Raw genomic sequence first — 17,869 nt, 5'->3', positions numbered from 1 at the left:
GGTCTACAATATCAAGTAAACTGGCGTTGGCTAATGAACATGCTGCCCTTTCTTGTAGTTTCCGATATAGTTCTACCGAAAAAGATGACGCCGTTGGGAAATCTGCCTTTCCTCGCCGCTGTGAAGCGCTAGTTACCTAGGAGATGATCATATGGAGGCCAGCAAGATTAATATTGACGAAAGTGTAGGCACTCTGCTTTTCTAGGCGTTGAACGTACTTCACGATACACTGCTGTGCACTTCTTGTGCATGAAAATGGAGACCGAGTTTCCCGATGTCCATGACATTACGCGGGAGAATATAATCCTCATCGGTCCGAGGACACCACGTATTTCCTGCACGAATTTGTATCTGCAATAATCCGGAAAACGTAGTCTTGCAGTATGGAGCTGTACCGACCGACCGATAATACCGACCATTTCATGAAGTACCACTTCACATCTCATCGATACGCGTCGGAAATCTTGCACGGGCTGATTGGCCATTTCCTCATTTCATGGGCCGAAAGTCTTCCATCGATCGATTGAAGTGCTACTTATACTCCTGCTTATACCCTTATACTCTGCTTAAACAAGCGATCTGCTCAAGACAGGTTTCCGACCTCCGTGAGAAGATTGGTTTCGAGAGCTAAAGATAAGTAACATTCCAGTCGGCCGATCCTGGATTTCGTTTCTTACATAACGCGTGCCAATCCTGAATGAACAGGTTCGGCTTGGATGCTGTATGCCATCCGACAAACTTTTCCGACAATAATTTCTGCAGCTTTTTTGTTTTTGATCATTTACACTGGTGCAAAAGGAAACGTCCCTTTTCCACTGCACTGGTGCTTTTTATCATATGTCGTGTGAAATATCACATTTCTGCCAAACGCACCCGGATGCCGGTTGAATGCGGCCTGCTCGCGATCTAATCAATTTGAACCCCCCCCCCCCCCTCCCCCCTGTGACATCACAAACTAAGAGAGCTAGAGGCAATAGATTCACAGCGCGTAACTCACATGCAAACTCACCTTTGCAAATTGTTTAGGTCCCTAGGTAGTGACCTTCGCGTCGAATAAGGTCAAGACAGACCAAAGGATGCGTGGTCTATGTTCGGAGACCCCTCCAACTTTCTAATGCAGCCAGCTTTGGCCTAGATACCTGTTCTTAGCGAAATGGCGTTTGTCTTTCAACAGACCAGTAATCTTAGTTAGCCTTTATAAGGTTCAAATTACCCAAAACGTCCAAAATCATTTTCCTATTTGAGTTACCAACCAGCATCAATAACTATACAAGGAGGCATGTTTCTGAAACCAAAAGGTTGATCGAGATAATTTTAGACGAGCGGCCTGCCTTAGCCATCATGAAGTCAAAAGGAGGACTCTGTTGACGTTTTTGTGATCGAGGAATTTGAGATAACCGTAAAAAAACTATCGCATAACGCGGGTTATCCAACAAAAAAAGACAATTAAGTGGGACCTTATCTTATTTAATAACTGAATTTACATCGATGGAATCATCCGCACCAAAACTTTAACCCGCTAATTGTCTAAAGAAGCCATCTCAAGGTAGTCTGACTTCGTCTAACACTTCGTTATCGCATCAGTTTAAAATATAAACGCCTTAGGAACGGGAGTGGAGGGGGCAAATTAATTCCAGCCACCCGAGCACGTTTTAAGCTTCTCATGCTTGAGCCTCTGATCCCGTTGCGTCAAAAAAGATGCCAGCCAGAGGTTCACTGACATGATAGCTTTGTGCGAGCCATTGCAAAACAGGGCCGTGTTTGCCGCTGAGGGCAAACAATAGTCAAGGACCTCTTATACGATGCGCTGACTTCAAGATTGGCAAATTCCTGTTCCCACTGTACTTCCAAAAGTACATCAGATATGTTGGTGTACTTTTCTTTTTGCCACTGTCTCTTGGAAGTCTTAACGCCGGTTCCGTTGCTTTCAGCACGGTGGAGCAGAACATCCCGCGTGATCATGCAGTGGTCACCGTCTGGGAGGGGGGGGGGGAGGGGAGTAACACTCTGGTGCCTGCGATACAGCCTGTCTGTGAAGGAAGTGACAGGTCAAGGATAGGACCAGAACGGGGTGCGATAGTTCCAACACCTAGTGCGTAGCCCAAGATATATAAATAGGTGGAAGAGCTGCTTGTGCGTTGGAGAATTGTAAGTGGTGGGTACACCAGGTGACCAAACTATTGATGGTAGGTTAAAGTGAGGTGGAACTAAATAAGTGAGGCAACATGTGCAGAGCACGGGAGGTGAGCGTAGTAGGTTGGCTAGTTTGCTTATGACGTGCAACATAATACATGTGACGGAATGTCGCGCGAAGAGGTGACGTAACGTAAAGAAGTGACGTAACGAAAAGAAGTGGCATTACTTAATGTGAAAAGTCATGTGACGTGACGCGACAAAATGATATGACATAACTTAAGGAAATAACGGATTCGACGGATTTGCATACAGCCAGCCGCCATTTCTGTGCATGCTGACTGCCAGCCTGAGCTCATCACTTGAGACTCATGCTTCATCTACATTACACGATGGTAGGGTTTACATAAGTAACCCAAATGTAGGAAATAATGGCACGGCACAAGAACTTAATTCGTTCTATTTCCTGTGCATGCATAGAGGAAAGGTGACAACTGTCAAAACCCTGGAGCAGCGATTGTAATGCCGCTAACGATAGGAATGCTGTCTAGATAGTTATGGGCTAAGTCTGTTGTTTATCTACAAGAACACGACCTCTTCAAAACCAACTGAGGTAGTTTTCTCTCGAAATCAGGCCATTGTCTGGACTCAGCAGGTTACCAGTTGGTTTAAAACATTAATTATGGGTACCATTGGCTTCCCGCATGACGAGCAACTCAGCGGCGTTTGCTTAGCGGCTCTCGCTCAGTTGGTGGCCAAACACCAGCGAAATGTATGATCGCTCTTGGCTCCCTTTGCTTAGTTTGCGCATTGTCCGGATTCCCCGCAGCCTGTACGTTAATACAGGCTGCATAATGGTCCGTCACCAAAGGTGCCGGCCGTCTCGACAGGCGATGACGTGTTCGGGCACAGCCCGAGGCAAGACGACGCCTTTTGATAGAGCAGGCACCATCGACTAGCCTAGCCCCATCTTGCTGAAAGAAGACAGAAATCCAGGCCAGCGATGTCTGCGGCGTCAGTGGTCGGCCTTCGCCGGACTCCCACCGGGAGTTCGCCGGTGGCGGTGTCACGACGGTGCGTGGCAGCAGCTGGCTTAGTCGAACTGGTTATGCGGCCTGTGAGATGCTCGAGTTTTCACTTCGGTACCTTTAACCCTTTCCCAGCCGTCCACCCGTATTTACGACCGGTCTCGTCCCCAACGACCAGCATTTAGAGCCGCCTCGGTTCCCACGGGCCGGGCTCCATCCTCATCCGATACGCTATCCAACAGGCAAAGGAAATCCTCCTCGCCTCCGCTGAACAAACTGCACCCGGTGAACCCTGGGACTGCCGATCGGGCGTCGGCTCCCGGCGTCGACTGGGATGTCCTTAGCGAGGAAGTCGTGCAGGTGCCGATTAATATTCATCCCATTCCAGCTCGGCGAGCGCGCCATTACGCGCAGCCGGCTGGCGACCGGGGCGCCGGCGGCGCTCTCCGGGCTGGCCGGCGGCGACGCCGCCACCGATATGGCACCCCCGCGCACCGACCCCTGACCCCGGTATGCTAATGGCGCCGTCCCAGGACTATATCATTACGGGCTGGCTGGCGGCACCGGTCGCCCGCCCTCCGGCGGTCGCCGCGCAGCGGCCCGAGCCCAGCCGGCCGACTGAAGGGGCGCCGCTCGTGACCGCGCCGGCCGCCCGGGGACACCGGCGGCACGTAACGACTCGCTGCCGGGCCCATCGGCCGCCCTGAGGCCCAGCCGCTAGTAATGGACGCATACTATGATGGGTGCCTCTTTGTCTGGTGGCCGGCTGGAAACGGCCGCGCCGCTGAGCTCGGCTGCCCTCTGAGCGTTGGCATGCGACGACCGCGCTCTGACAGCATGGATCGCCGTCCGTACCAAACATTCAGACGGATCACCCACACACACATATGTACCAAGTAACAATAGAACAGCCCGTATGCCTAGTTAACTGCTTCAACTTTTCAAAACGGGGCTGACTGAACAGATAGCTTGTATATTCCACACGACTACTGACAGATGACGGAGGGGGCCGTCCAGCCGCGCAAATCTGTTTTGTTTTTTTGCAATGTATTTTTACGATCAGGCTTACATTCCCCTCACCTTTACAGAGGCATTGTAAATATATTCCATTGAGATCGGGGTGAAACATAATGTTATGAAACCGCCGTTCACTGCATTTCTAAGTTTGCATCGATGTCTGGAAAAATTGAAGCATTCGCAAGACAATGGTCAGGCCACAGTTGAAAATATATAAAAATGGTTTCGCCTTACTCTAGGACAGCTGTGACCATAACTACAGTTTTTCTTTACAGTGTTGCGGTGGAGCGTTAATTTGACCTCCCTAAGGATTGTCAGAATACCTTTCAAATTGCGCTACGTAAGCCCGCTGGGATTTTTTCTGGCCCCGGGTTATTGAATATTTTGTTTTGGTGTGCAAAATAAGTACATCTCATAAGATCGCACGTCAAAGTCAGACCCCGGTTGTTAGCGAAGGCAATTCTCAACGCGCGCTCGGGTGGGGGGTCAAATTGATTCTCCCGAAGGTTTTTCCAGAATGGTTTCCGAACAAAGCGGCGTAGCCGCACCAAATTTTTACATAGCTGTTCTCGGTTGCATAGCGGATCGTTTTGTATAAGAAATTGAGATTTACCTTGTAAGGTCACTGACCTATGGCAGGTCAAAGTCAGGTCATGGTTTCAGCAAAGTCCATTCTAGGGAATCGTTTAATCTGATGCAGCAACGGAGTGCTTGACAAAGCTTTACACCTTTAAGATGCTTTATGAGGCCATACAAGCATTGAATGAGCAAATTTAGCTGACTTAAGGTCAGTTATGGAGGTCAGAGCAAGGTCAAAACCAACCTGTTTGATTGCTCTAGGACTTGCTGTATGGGGTATTTTCCGGTGCTCAATTTGAATTCATTGATAGCAGGAACCACATCATACATCTTCCATTGAGTTCTTAGAAGTCATAATAGGTCATTGATCTAAGACGACCCAGGTCGACATTTCGTAAAGAACATACTGCCAAGCGTAATCTTTGTCCCTTTTTCAAGTGCAAAACTCAGTGCAGTCTTGTATGATTCTGGCCACCATGACCTTCAAAAAGTCAAGCAAGGTTACTGACCTTAAATGAGCTTGTGACCTTTTGCTTAGAAACAGTCATCTAGGTTCTGGGGGCACTCTGGAGACTAACCTGGAACTTCACCTTGTTTGGCCTTATCTGATCTGAAAGTCATGGCCTAGTGAACTCAAACTCTTACCTAAGTGAGTTAACGTACAGGTCAACACACCCTGCAAATTTGGTGTCTCCAGCTTTCTTAGTTCCCAAGATCGTGGGGAGGGATCAAATTGACCCCCTCCCCCCACCCGAGCGAAGGGTATCCAGCCGGCCACCCGGGCGCGTGTTAAGGAAACCTTTCAACCTGGTGCGTCATCAACGAGGTATTAGACGGTCATACAACTAGGAGAATTAAGAGGAGATGAGGTAAGATACACAAAAATCAGGTCAAGGTCAACATAAAATAGCTTTTTACAGGAAAACTTGATTTATGGAGTGGTTTTTGACGCTCGTTCATGGGCGTAGGAACAGAGGGGGGGGGGGGGCAGGGGTGCCATGGCCCGCCCACTTTTCAAGGCGGGTGTGGGGCAGCAATGTTAAGTGCCGCCCCCACCCCACTTTTCAGATTAAGGTTGCAGTTGGCTTACTTTTGCGCTGTATTAAACACGCAAGTCGATTTACCTAGTTCACCAGTCATCTCCCTTAAGATGCGTCGTCTTTTTCGTTTGCTCGTTGGCCATCACTCAGTGTTACAGCCGCAAGACCGAAGCCGCACGACCTGGAGACTGCAACGCCGGGTGTCGAGGCTGTTATTGCTATGACTTGCGAGCACGCATGTTCAACTCCATATTATGCACTTTTCTTATCAGTAATCAGCTCTGACAGGGTCTTGAACATTATAAGACGAACATGGGCTAGCCATGTTAATACGAACTACTCTGAAGAACACGGGAAAACATGAAACTGGAGTCCATGTAAAAACTATCGGACTGTCTGCGGTGATCAGGATATTGTTGCGTCAATGCGGGTACCTGTGCTGATCCGGGGCTAACTGCACGGACCAGAAGGCCTCCCGTGTCAGGGATGGGAACAATGTGATATGATATATTCTTCTAATGACCTCCGGATCGACCAGGAGATCCCGCCCCGTGCCAACAGAATGATAGCCAGAAGACACCTTGCGATGGGACGGAATGGCTCTTCAGCCCTTGACCGAAACGGTAATGTACCTCTGGTGTTCTACTTAAGAGGCCCCTTGCCCGGAAGGGAATAAGGGGTTTCATGATTGTTGAGAAGAGTGGGCATTTCATTATTGTTGAAAACCACGAGTCGAAATGAACACACAAAAAAACGAACAAATTCATGCCGTGTTTGCCTGAGGACGTTAACTTTTTCAAAATGTATTGTTGAAACAAATTACATCAAAAGGATTGAACACGCCCGCACGCAACCTCGAGAGCAAGGACAAAGATGGTCCGGATTGAAGCGTCCGTAAAACCGATAAGCTTCGGCCACTGCAAGTGCCACCAGACGGCGGCGCCGTGTTAATCTGTCTTCTGGACAGATAAATAGCTGTGGAAACACGAAATAGAGGTTTTACCTTCACTCTTCCAATTCAACCACCAGCTTCCAGCTCCACTTCGCGGTGCTTTAGGGGCCAATCCGTTCTTTTCATCAATCTAAAAATTGCACGCGTGAAATATGCCCTTAGACTGCCTTTTAAATACAAGATCGGATGTCATAAAGCGTCCAAGGATACTTCCTCAGACGTGTCGTCATTCTCGTCCACCCGTTGGCCACAACTTAATATTAGCTGCTAGGCCGACGCTGCGCGGCCTACGGAGACTGCAACGCCTGTCGTCGAGGCTTGTGTTTCTGAGATTTTAGAGTGCGCACGCCCAAAATGACGCCACACAACTTGTATAACTAGTTGATTAAAGTACTTAAAGGCAATCATTTCAGAAGCGTCATTATCTTCGTCCACCGGTGGGCCACGACTAAATATTAGCTACTGGGTCAACGCTTCGCGGACTATGGAGACTGCAACGCCTGGTGTCGAGGTTTTTGTTGCTAAGATTTGCGAGCGAGCATGTTAAAAAACGCGTTACATGAATTGCATCACTAATCGATTCTGACTGAATGGTGAACATTTTCAGACAATCATGGCTTGGCCATGCTAATACACATTGTTGACCACCCGATTTGCAGTCAAAGTTTCGTCTTCAAATTTAAATCAAACATCGATCTACAATCTACCTTCGCGGTGCCCTCAATGTCTGTAGAATCCAGACAAAACAATTGACAAGGCTTTGTGAATTCTATCGGTTTAGAATCACCTAACCATTGTAAATTAAGAGCGCCGGTGATTTCTTCCATGCAGTCGTTCACCGCCTGATTTCTGCAGTTTATAGACATCAAAATTCAAACAGAATTGTGCTCACGGCAGCTCCTCGTATCTGTTCTGGTTACAAGGTAAAAATAACAATAAATCGAAGACAACCGTTTCGCTTGTTAACAAGTAAGCCATATCCGGGGATTTTTTTTGGGGGGGGGGGTCACCATAAGATTTTGTCAACCCTGTGCTCCCCCTGGGCAAGCCTCTGGCTACGCCCTGCCTACACACAAAAGCAGATCAAGTCGCGTACGTTGCATGATGGGCAATGAAGTGTCCGTTGGGCCAATCCACACCTAAAGCAGACAGCTTCCCGGAAGCTAATTTTCTGCTATGGTGTGGTATAAGGGAAGATAATCCGGGGAAAATGCTGTTGCAGGTGTCCAGCACATGTTTTATGCACTATGTAGAAGCATCGCTGATCCAAAGGCATGCAACAAAGCAGCCACACGATCACTTCGCAGTCAGTCATGCGGGAGACATCCAGCCCAGAGCAGTGACCATCGACGGCGGACAGGAGCAGGGCCCAGATCAGGAACGTATGACAGATGGGCCTTATTATGTGACTCGATTCTTAAAAGAGAATCTCCAGTTCGATGAATTTTGTCACATTATTTCTAGCAGTTTCAAACTCCCGAATTGGTTTCTGCCTAAAATGCAGTAACAATTCTTATTTCTTGAAAAGCAGCCAGCGAAATGAAGGCGCATGAAAAACCTGGCGCACTGTGAGCCATCGATCCACTTCCAAAATTCTCACCAGTCTATGTCCATGCCGTTTTTTGGCATCTACAGTGTGGAGGCAAATGCTTCCTTAATGATTCAAAATACCTACCCGCCCGTGGAATTTCGTCTCCCCAGGAAAGACAATGTTAAAGTGGACGAATAATCTAGGGGAGCTGGATAGCCTTATTTGCCAAATGACAGATGAGCCGAATAGGCAAGATTGTACACCAGTGATAAACAGCTCTAGATGCATAGCTATAGCAGCCATGACATTTGAGTAAAGAGCATAGCATAGCAGAGCATAGCATAGAGCATAAGCATAGCACAGCAGGGCATAGCATAGAGCATAAGCATAGCATAGAGCATAGCATAGCAAATAACATAGCGATGCATAGCATGGCAGCCATGACATTTGAGCAAAGAGCGATAACAATCTCCGTCGCTAACCCCCCCCCCCCCTCCCCCCCACCCGGTCATCGGGCTCGCTTTCCAGAAAAAGTTCCTGAATCACATCCTGAGCTTGGCCCTCCCCCACTTTTTGAAACGTTCACGCCTATGCGCTCGTTACGAATACCCTGATCACAAGGTCAACATATTTCTATGTTAAATCCACAAAGGCTAGGGACATCACTGATCTAAGATATATGACCTTAATAAACTTTTTTCTTGCAGCAGCATACCTCCTACGGTAGTTCTTATCTTTAATTTCAAATTTAAGTATTAGGATAAGGTCGAATATTTTCAGTTATTTTGGTCCATATGATAAGTTAACATAAGGTAACTAACCTAATATGGAAACGACTGCCATTTTGTTTGGAGCAGGCATCTAGGGTAAAGCTGGTTACATAAAAATGGCTGAGGGCGCTTCGGGCACCGATCGGCCACCGTTAGACGATATTGGACATGTTTGGGGGTGGGGGGGGGGGGGGGCGAAGGCCACAGGCATAAGGACATAACGTTTGGCACAAATTATTTCACATGCAGCCCTGCCGACGCTGTGCCTTTGGCGTCTCTTGGATATCTGAGAGTGCTAAGTTGACTATTTCGGGCATAGCATTTCTGGACAAGCCGTTGTTAACGTATTTAAATCATGGAACACAAGTCCGACCTCTCTCTCTCTCTCTCTCTCTCTCTCTCTCTCCATCTCCCTCTCTCTCTCTCTCTCATCGTCTCTCCTCTCTCCTCTCTCTCTCCTCTTCCTTCTCTCTCTCTCGGTCTTCTCTCCTCTCTCTCTCTCTCCTCTCTTCCTCTCTCCATATCTTGTCTCTCTCTCTTTCTCTCTTCCTCCTTCCCTTCTTCTCTCTCTCTCTCTCTCGTCTCCTCTCTCTCTCTCTCTATCTCTCGCTCTCTTCTCTCTCTCTCTCTCTCTATCTCTCTCTCTTCTCTCTCTCTCTCTCTCTCTCTCTCTCTCTCTCTCTCTCTCTCTCTCTCTCTCTCTCTCTCTCTCTCTCTCTCTCGCAGTATGCCTGGCATGCTGTTTGGAGAAGTCATAATGCACTACTTCTGTGCCACACAGCCAGATTCCTTTTCACGTAGGCCATAGCGTTGGTTACTTCTAAGGTTTGGCATGGTTATATTCGTTCTAGAGTTTCCAGAGACTTTCGTCACCGGAACCAGAAGCTGGATTTAACTGTTCCGGCTCAGATTACAACTGACACGTCATATGAAATATTATATACTGACAAATATATACTGACACGAAATATTGCGATATCAGAAGCATATTCATGAGCTGCTCTCGAGAGCGCGTGACCATTTGTAAACCGGGATGCTTATGTGTGCGAATACAATTACAGGCTCCAGTCCTAATCGCGTTGATTCGAATTTTCAGTCGCGTTAGTCGAAATTCTGAAACCGTACTACGGCACGTTCTACAACACTGAAGGTGGCCGTCGCCGCCTTACTGGATGGACCTGTGAACGCACCGACGGCGTATGCTGGTCGAATCTGGTCCCAGACTGAATACCGCTATATGCGCAGCTGGTCTTGGCTAAGAAGAACCTCAGGTGATGCTGGGTTAACGATGTTTTACGCAATACTTCCATGTTTGGATTCACGTGGGCAGCAGCAGCGGCCTGGGCTGCACCCACGGTACCTGATGGACCGCCCTTTACGAATGCGCAAAATATAAAATTTACATTTTTACCTTGGCGGCTAAAGTCACAGCAGGTCCTGGCCAGATGGATTACTTTACAGCATTTACAGCACTGTGTACTTAGCGCTATCAGATACGTAGCCAAGCACAAGCACAAAACACACGGAAAAACATGTAGACAAGCTTTACAATGACGCATCTCTAAAAAAGAAAAACGACGATCTCCATCAACAATGGCTTAATAAAACGATGAGAGGATCCCGCCCAGGGGTGTCATTCTAGACCCTTTTTATGGGCTGAGCCCCAATGCTGACTTGAGCTCCGCTATTCCTTATATTAGCTTCTTCCGTGCATATGAGCGAGGGGAAAATGATTGCTGAAAGAACTGTAGACAACTGTCTTCACTATTGTTACGCTAGGTACTTAGACACATCAGTATGAACATCAAGTTCATGTAATACTAGATAGCTACCTTGCAACGACCTATTGCTGTTGCATGCCAATTCCTTGATATGTAGCCCGGTCTGCAAGAGTTTGACAATTTTTTTACTTGATAGCGCCTGCATTTAAATAAAGCTTAATTACAGGCGATATGCGGCGGGTTTTGAAAGTACAGGGTGGCCCAGGTAAAAGCTAACCCGTGTTTCCACCAACGGTGGCTAGTGTATGTGTCCCAACACTGTGACTGTGGTGGCATTTAAATGCCAATTGAATGACAAAAACATGATCAGGGACAGCGATAGCCGTCAGTGATCCCACGCCCACCACATCGTCGACGAGACGATTTAAAGTACAGCTCGACAGCTCATCGACCACCTTGGTGTAACGCAAGGAAGCGTCGGCGAATGAATCAACATATTCTGCGCAGTGGATCCGGAGCGAAAAATCTTGGGTCGGTGTTAATTGGCTTTTCCGAAGAAATCTGGCATGAGCACAGCTTCAAAGCGCCGGGTTTTCCAGTACAACCAATGCTCTTTTGTAACGTTTAACCCCTACCTCCTGGTATACTGAATGGCGATTATTTTCAACATAAGAACCTCGACTCGTCGGGTGAGGACCCGACGCGCCGATGTTCAACACCCTTGTTGCTGATACCAACTTCCATCGCGTGCCAAAGTGTCGGTCAGGCCACTTTTAAGACGGTCACACTGGAGGCTCATTTGTTGACCAGTTTTAACCTACTCTGTTCTTCCACCTCCTAAGACTTTCATTGCCTGCTACCGCTGGCCAAATTTGGAAGTTCCAGCTCACACTGTCATCGACAAATAACATAGCATGTGATAACATTAGCAAGTCCGTGTACGTATTGGGCTTGGCAGTGCGCAGGTCATCCGGACACACTGGTCATGCGCTTTGGAGGCTGCTGAGTGCGTGCACACACGCTTGTGTTTCAGCCGCATTAGCTGGGTTCGGCGTCGCCAAGACCAGGGCTGCCTGGCTGTGTCCTCACGCTTAAAATTATTCTCGGGGCGGATAGGCCGTACACCACGCGATTTGTGGCAGCATTAGCGAATCCAACCATCACGCTTGCCACGTGCACACAGAAACGGATATGAACTCCAGCATAATTGCATGCTATTGGCCCATCAAATCATTTCGTTTAGCTAGGATCTCGGCATTGATACGTCTGAGCATTCGCTACGCGGAGGACCGCTAGTACTTGCAAACTCGGCTTCAGTGCCAGTGCATAGTTGTCCATCAAATGAACGCATCATATTGCACATCAAAATTGGGTACTGTTGCAGTGGCTGACGTTTCGAGCAACTGCGGCCAAACTGTTGTGAAATGCACCCCAGTGTGGGAAGATATGGGTCGCAACGAGCTTTGCAGCTGTGTCAATTTCCCGGACGTGTCTCGCTCAGTTTATATGTAGGCTTCATGGAGTTGTTTATAAAGGAGAAACGACTGGCCCCCTGCCAGAATCTCCAGACCTGTGTGGTCGGTGCTGCTGGCGGAGTATGTCCTGCGCCAATCGTGTGGAGCCACACACCTAGAGGCAGGCCCCGTTGTAAATGACTCGAACACGGATGAAGAAAGACCATCCTCTGCCCGGTTTCCCTCCGCCCCGTTTCACCCTGTATGTCCACGAGGGCTCGTCTAAGCAGGAGTGGACTGCGACCGCCAGCCACGGGTCGGCTTCATGACCTGTTGGTTGAAGAGCCACGCCCGAACACCCGTCACACGGCTGCCGCAGCATCTGAAGAAATATTTATGACGTATTGGCGACATTTATGGCGTATTGGTGACATTTACATATATATAGCTGGAGAGCTTATAGAAATCGTCCAAGACAGGTAATATGCTGCATGGCCTACCGCAAGCCACAGTCACTTCTTTCGTTCTGAATGAGGGTGGGCTGATGTTCTGCTCAGTGGAACCCTAACGTCAGTACGAGTAAGCCCATGAACATTTGGAGCAGGGGCGGATCTAGCCTGGAGTTGTTTTTTTTTTGGGGGGGGGGGGCAACCGTTCGTCGCCAGCTGGCTGGTGTGAGATCTGAGGTCCAGTGCATGGTGCCTCCCGCGAGTACCTTAGTAGGGACGCCATTCAAGCACCGAAATGCTTTTGAATCTTAAACAGAAGTTAAAACAGAACAGAAGTCAGAACAGATGGCAAGTAGACGAAACTTTTATGAAGGTCTGGGAATGTTTGGGGGGGGCAAAACACACTCTCAGAAATTTTTGGCGGGCCATGGCCCCGTGCCCCCCCCCCCCCCCCCCCCCCTCCCCCAGGATCCGCCTATGATTTGGAGGTCCATTGTCGACGAGCTGATTCAATTACTGTAGCGACATCTATACAATGAATCGTTGACTAGTGCTTGCACATACGCTCACTATGAACGGAAGCAAGTGTTGCAAGTATGCGCATCAGTGACGCTTGTGAGTGAAGCTTTGTGTCTGCCCATGGCGTAATTCATGAATCGTTGAATTTGTAACCCTGGCAGAGAAAATAATCCGGAATGCACATATTTTTTTCGTACATGCGTTTCCAGGGTACCCATGCAAACAACGCGAAGAATGATGCTGACACATTTCGGCTGGCTCGTCATATTTCACGATATTTCCAGCGCACAACTGACGTCTTGAAAACGCGGCTCTATAACCTTAAAGAGTAGGTCAGAAATCGTTGCTTAAAACGGTTTAACGTTCTCAGTTGCCTTGCTAGCCATACCCGGGGTGCAGACCGAATGACGCTTACCACACTTTATACAGGTCTCATCCGACGAACACTGGAGTATAACTGCCTCATATTCAGCACTATCTCGGTCAACCTTTGCAAACGCTTGGAAGCCATTCAACCTGCTTGTGTCTGATCACAGGGGCCTTCCGCACGACTCCAGTTCTCGCCATCCGTGCTGATACCATCCCGCCAGCGCTGGCAGACCGGCGTTACTTTTTGCTGCTTCGGTACTACTTCAGATCTCAGTGTATTGAACCACGCGGTATGCGCTGCTCTGAAACCAATAGACCGCACCCACAGAGACAGCAGCGAAGATCGCGTTTCCTCCAACGCTGTCAAACAGGCGCGACGAGCTCTTGACATCCCATACGTGTGTCTTGCTCGAAACCCTCCATTGACGTCGTTCTGGCTCTACAATGATCTATCAACGTAGTCTACTCAGATCTAAGAAATCGTAATTGTCTCCTATTGAGGTACAATCTGCTTCCCCGGAGTACCGAAATACGCCCTCCGAATCCTTTTTTTACACTGATGGATCCGCTCATGGTGACCAGGTTGGTGAAGCAGCCTTCGGTCCTGACTTTCGATTCACACGGTGTTCTCTGCGGAAGTGTACGCTGTAAAACGAGTGCTGCTACATATAAAGTCAGACGTATTCCTCAGGCTACGATATGCACAGACTCCAGACTCCATATGCAGTCCCTGCAGCGATCCGATGATTTCAATCACCCGGGAGTGCATGACATCCGTAATATAATGCCTTTGCTACCTACCGACCAACATGTGACCTTTCTGTGGATACCGGGACATTGTGGCATCGCAAAAATATCCTCACTGACACTCATATCACCCGGGAGTGCATGACATCCGTAATATAATGCCTCCGCTACCTACCGACCAACATGTGACCTTTCTGTGGATACCGGGACATAGAGGCTCGCAAAAAAATATCCTCGCCGACACTCTTTCAACGAAGGCGTCCGTCTACCAACGCCTCTGGAGGCGTCTCTGGCACTAGGTGCTATCGATATTCAACCATTCGTCCTCACATCTTTTTCATCAGCAAAGCTAGTTCCACATTAGCACGCACACTAAGCTGGAATTCAGATGTCTGATATGTGCATGATCCTGTTCAAGTCAAAAGGTCTCCAGGGATGCAGTGCGTCCGACGGAAATACTGACGTCATCGTCGACAATAGGAAAAGGGCATTTTAATTCGCATCGTTGTTTGCTATAGTTGCATGTCATATGACATGTATCATGCTAACACCAAAACATGTGCGTGATCTGAGCTTCCATGAAACCCCTAACATCGCTGTTCCAGAAGTTAAAAGGGTTTACTAGAGCTGAAAACCACAACACAGCATGGATAGCGTGTCAACACGCGCTCGGGTGGGGGTCAAATTGACCCCCCGAAGGTTTTTCCAGAATGGTTCCGAACGGCGCGGCGTGGCCGCGTCAAATTTCGCATTGCCGTAGAAAATTGAATAGCGGATCGTTTGGCACCACAAGTTTAGATGCACCTTGTAAGGTCGCTGACCTATGGCAGGTCAAAGCCGGGCCCTGGTTTCAGTGAAGTCAATTTCTAGGGAATCGTTCATTCTGATGCAACAACGGAGTGTTAGACGAAGCCACTCATTTCTGAGTTGTTTTCTTAGGCAACACAAATGTTGAATGAGCAAGTTACGTTGACCTAAAGTCAGATATGAAAGTCAGACCAAGGTCAAAAACAACCTGTTACATTGCTCTAGAGCTTGCTGTATGGGATAGTTGTTGATGCTCATTTCGAGTTAGTTGATAGCAGGAAACGCATAATACATCTTCCATGGACTTCTTAGAGGTCATAATAGATCATCGACCTAAAACGACCCTGTTCAACACTTTGTTTTTAGAAACATACTGTCTGGTGTTATCTTTGTCGCTTATTCAAGTACAAACCTCAGAGCATTCTTGCATGATTTTGATCACCATGTCATTCAAAAGGTCAAACGAGGTTATTGATCTTAAATGAGCATGCGGTCTTTTGCTTAGAAACAGTTATCCATGTTTGGGGCACATTAGAGACCAACCTGGATTATTATCTCGTTTGACCTTATTTCACCCGCAGGTCATGACCTAGTAACCTCAATATTTCACGTAATTGATTTCACGTACAGGCAAATACACCCTGTGAATTTGGTGTTTCTAGTTTTCTTAGTTCCCGAGATCTCAGGGTGTCAAATTGCCCCTTCCACCCGAGCGAAGGGTATCCGGCCGGCCACCCGGGCGCGTGTTAAAGCACATGAACGGCTGCTTCATGTTTCGAAAAATAGATTCGGCCGGAAACTAAAGGCTTTTGTGTAACGGTGAAGGGAGAGAAAAAGAGCACAGCTTAATACTGAGATGCGACACTACGTCCAGAAGTTCACAGTTTTTTTGTGTCGTTGCGAAGCTTATCCTTGTACTTAAATGATGTTCTGACAGACATTTTTCGCTTTTAGGGTTTTTCATTAGGATTTTGTTTGAGGTCGACGAACATTTCCCAGACTACAATGGTTGAAGAAAACACCGAATAATTAAAGATAGACAGGCTTCATTTCATGACTAAGTGATTAATCCATCCTTCAAACACAGCATTCAGGCGACATCGGAGAGGTGGGGTGAATAATTTGGCAATCGGGCGCTCCAATTTTTTTCTTCTGAAACATTCTTATCCGAGCGCTTTGCATGCAAACAATCGATGCTTAGGAACTTTTACGAACGTGTTTTTTGTCAACAAGTTTGCATTGCCAGCATTGACGTGCCTAAGAGGGTTAAGATAAATTTTGCATTTAACTCTATGCATGCGAACTCTGCCTACTAGCTTTTGCCTAGCGTTAGACCTTTTACTACAACAAATATTTTGCAGGCGTTCTTTAAAGTATGCAGGCATTTACTTACGAGGTGTTTGGTGGTGATTGATAGCAGGTTCCCAATGTTAGTATCGCCTTCAACAGCAGCACACGACTCACAGTCAGTGCCTGCTAGTTCATGCTGTTATGGCTTAATTCGAAACTACTGCAATTAAGCCGTAATTTTAACCTGGAGCCGAGTGGAAATGCCCTATGTATACATGATAATGATCATGAGATTCCCTCATAAACGAGGCATGTTCCTTGCACCAAACCACGGAAGCGGCAGGCGGAGCCGCTCGCTGACACCGCGCCGCGACGCCGGCAGCCCATCTGTCCAGACCCGCCCTCCCATCCATTGCGATCCGCTGTGCCTGACACCGTCAGATCTTGGCCCTCACTTCTGTGGGCGCTAACCCATCCCGTGCCCGTTCTTGGTCGCAGGAGCGAAGGAATTTGCCAAGAATTGGGGGGGGGGGAGGGGTAAGAGGCATTTGAGGCGTTTCTTTCCGTGTACCGCCGCAAGCCTACTGCTAAATTATGTTGGTTGTTGGGAGGTGAACTCGGTCCCCCAAAGCCCTTTTCCAAATAACACGATCGTTCGCTCGCCCATGCTTGGTCATATCGTCCCCGCCCGACGTCCTGGTTGTTATGCTAGCGGCTGGCGGCCGGGAGCCGTTGGGCCCGTTCCGGTGCGCGGCTCGGGAAGGGTGGCTGCATTCCCAGACAGGTGAGCACGTAGGGAGGACGGCTCCTGAAAGGGGTTCGCTCGCGCACTGGGTGCATCGGTGAGAGTGCGTTGTGAGATATCATTTCCGTTTCGTTTATTGTGCTTTCGTGTGGCAGACTTTCTTTTACCTGATTTGGTGCATTTGCTACGACCGGTGCAATCGCAGGGCCGTGCCAGGCCGCGCAGGGCCGCGCCAGGCCGCGCAGGGTGCCGCGCACCCATGCTGAATAGCAGGTGAAATCCCTCCAATGTTGTGCATCCTTCCCCACCCAGTGGCGTGGAAACTCTCCCCCGAGGCTAATGAACCTCAGTTACATGAAACATATTCCCGTCGCTGTGTAGAGCGTCATATGAGGCTAATTATGTACAGGTAAGAAATCTTGTCCTGCCCCTTCATTGAACAGGTTTTAGACGAGGCCCTGGACCCGCATGACTTCTTACATGTGTGACATGCCATCGCCTGTTTCTCTTGATGTGCTCGCTTGCAATTTGCAAGCGATGTGCTATTGGCGTTTTTCAGTTTTCGTCCCGTTTTCGTGTTTTTTCCCGCAGCATGAGCTCGCTGTTGCGGATTTTGAAAGGGAAGGGATGGGCATCAACTTCAGCCTTTGGTTATCTGGAGAGGTACTCTGTGCTGAACCGCTGAACTGATGCTGAGAACTGCGGCTGCTCTGCTCTG

This window comes from Pollicipes pollicipes, unplaced genomic scaffold (assembly GCF_011947565.3).
Source record: "Pollicipes pollicipes isolate AB1234 unplaced genomic scaffold, Ppol_2.1 Scaffold_3447;HRSCAF=4054_pilon_pilon_pilon, whole genome shotgun sequence".
In the NCBI taxonomy this organism is placed as follows: domain Eukaryota; kingdom Metazoa; phylum Arthropoda; class Thecostraca; order Pollicipedomorpha; family Pollicipedidae; genus Pollicipes; species Pollicipes pollicipes.
The sequence above is the reverse complement of the archived record's forward strand: the minus strand, read 5'-3'. Positions refer to the sequence as shown.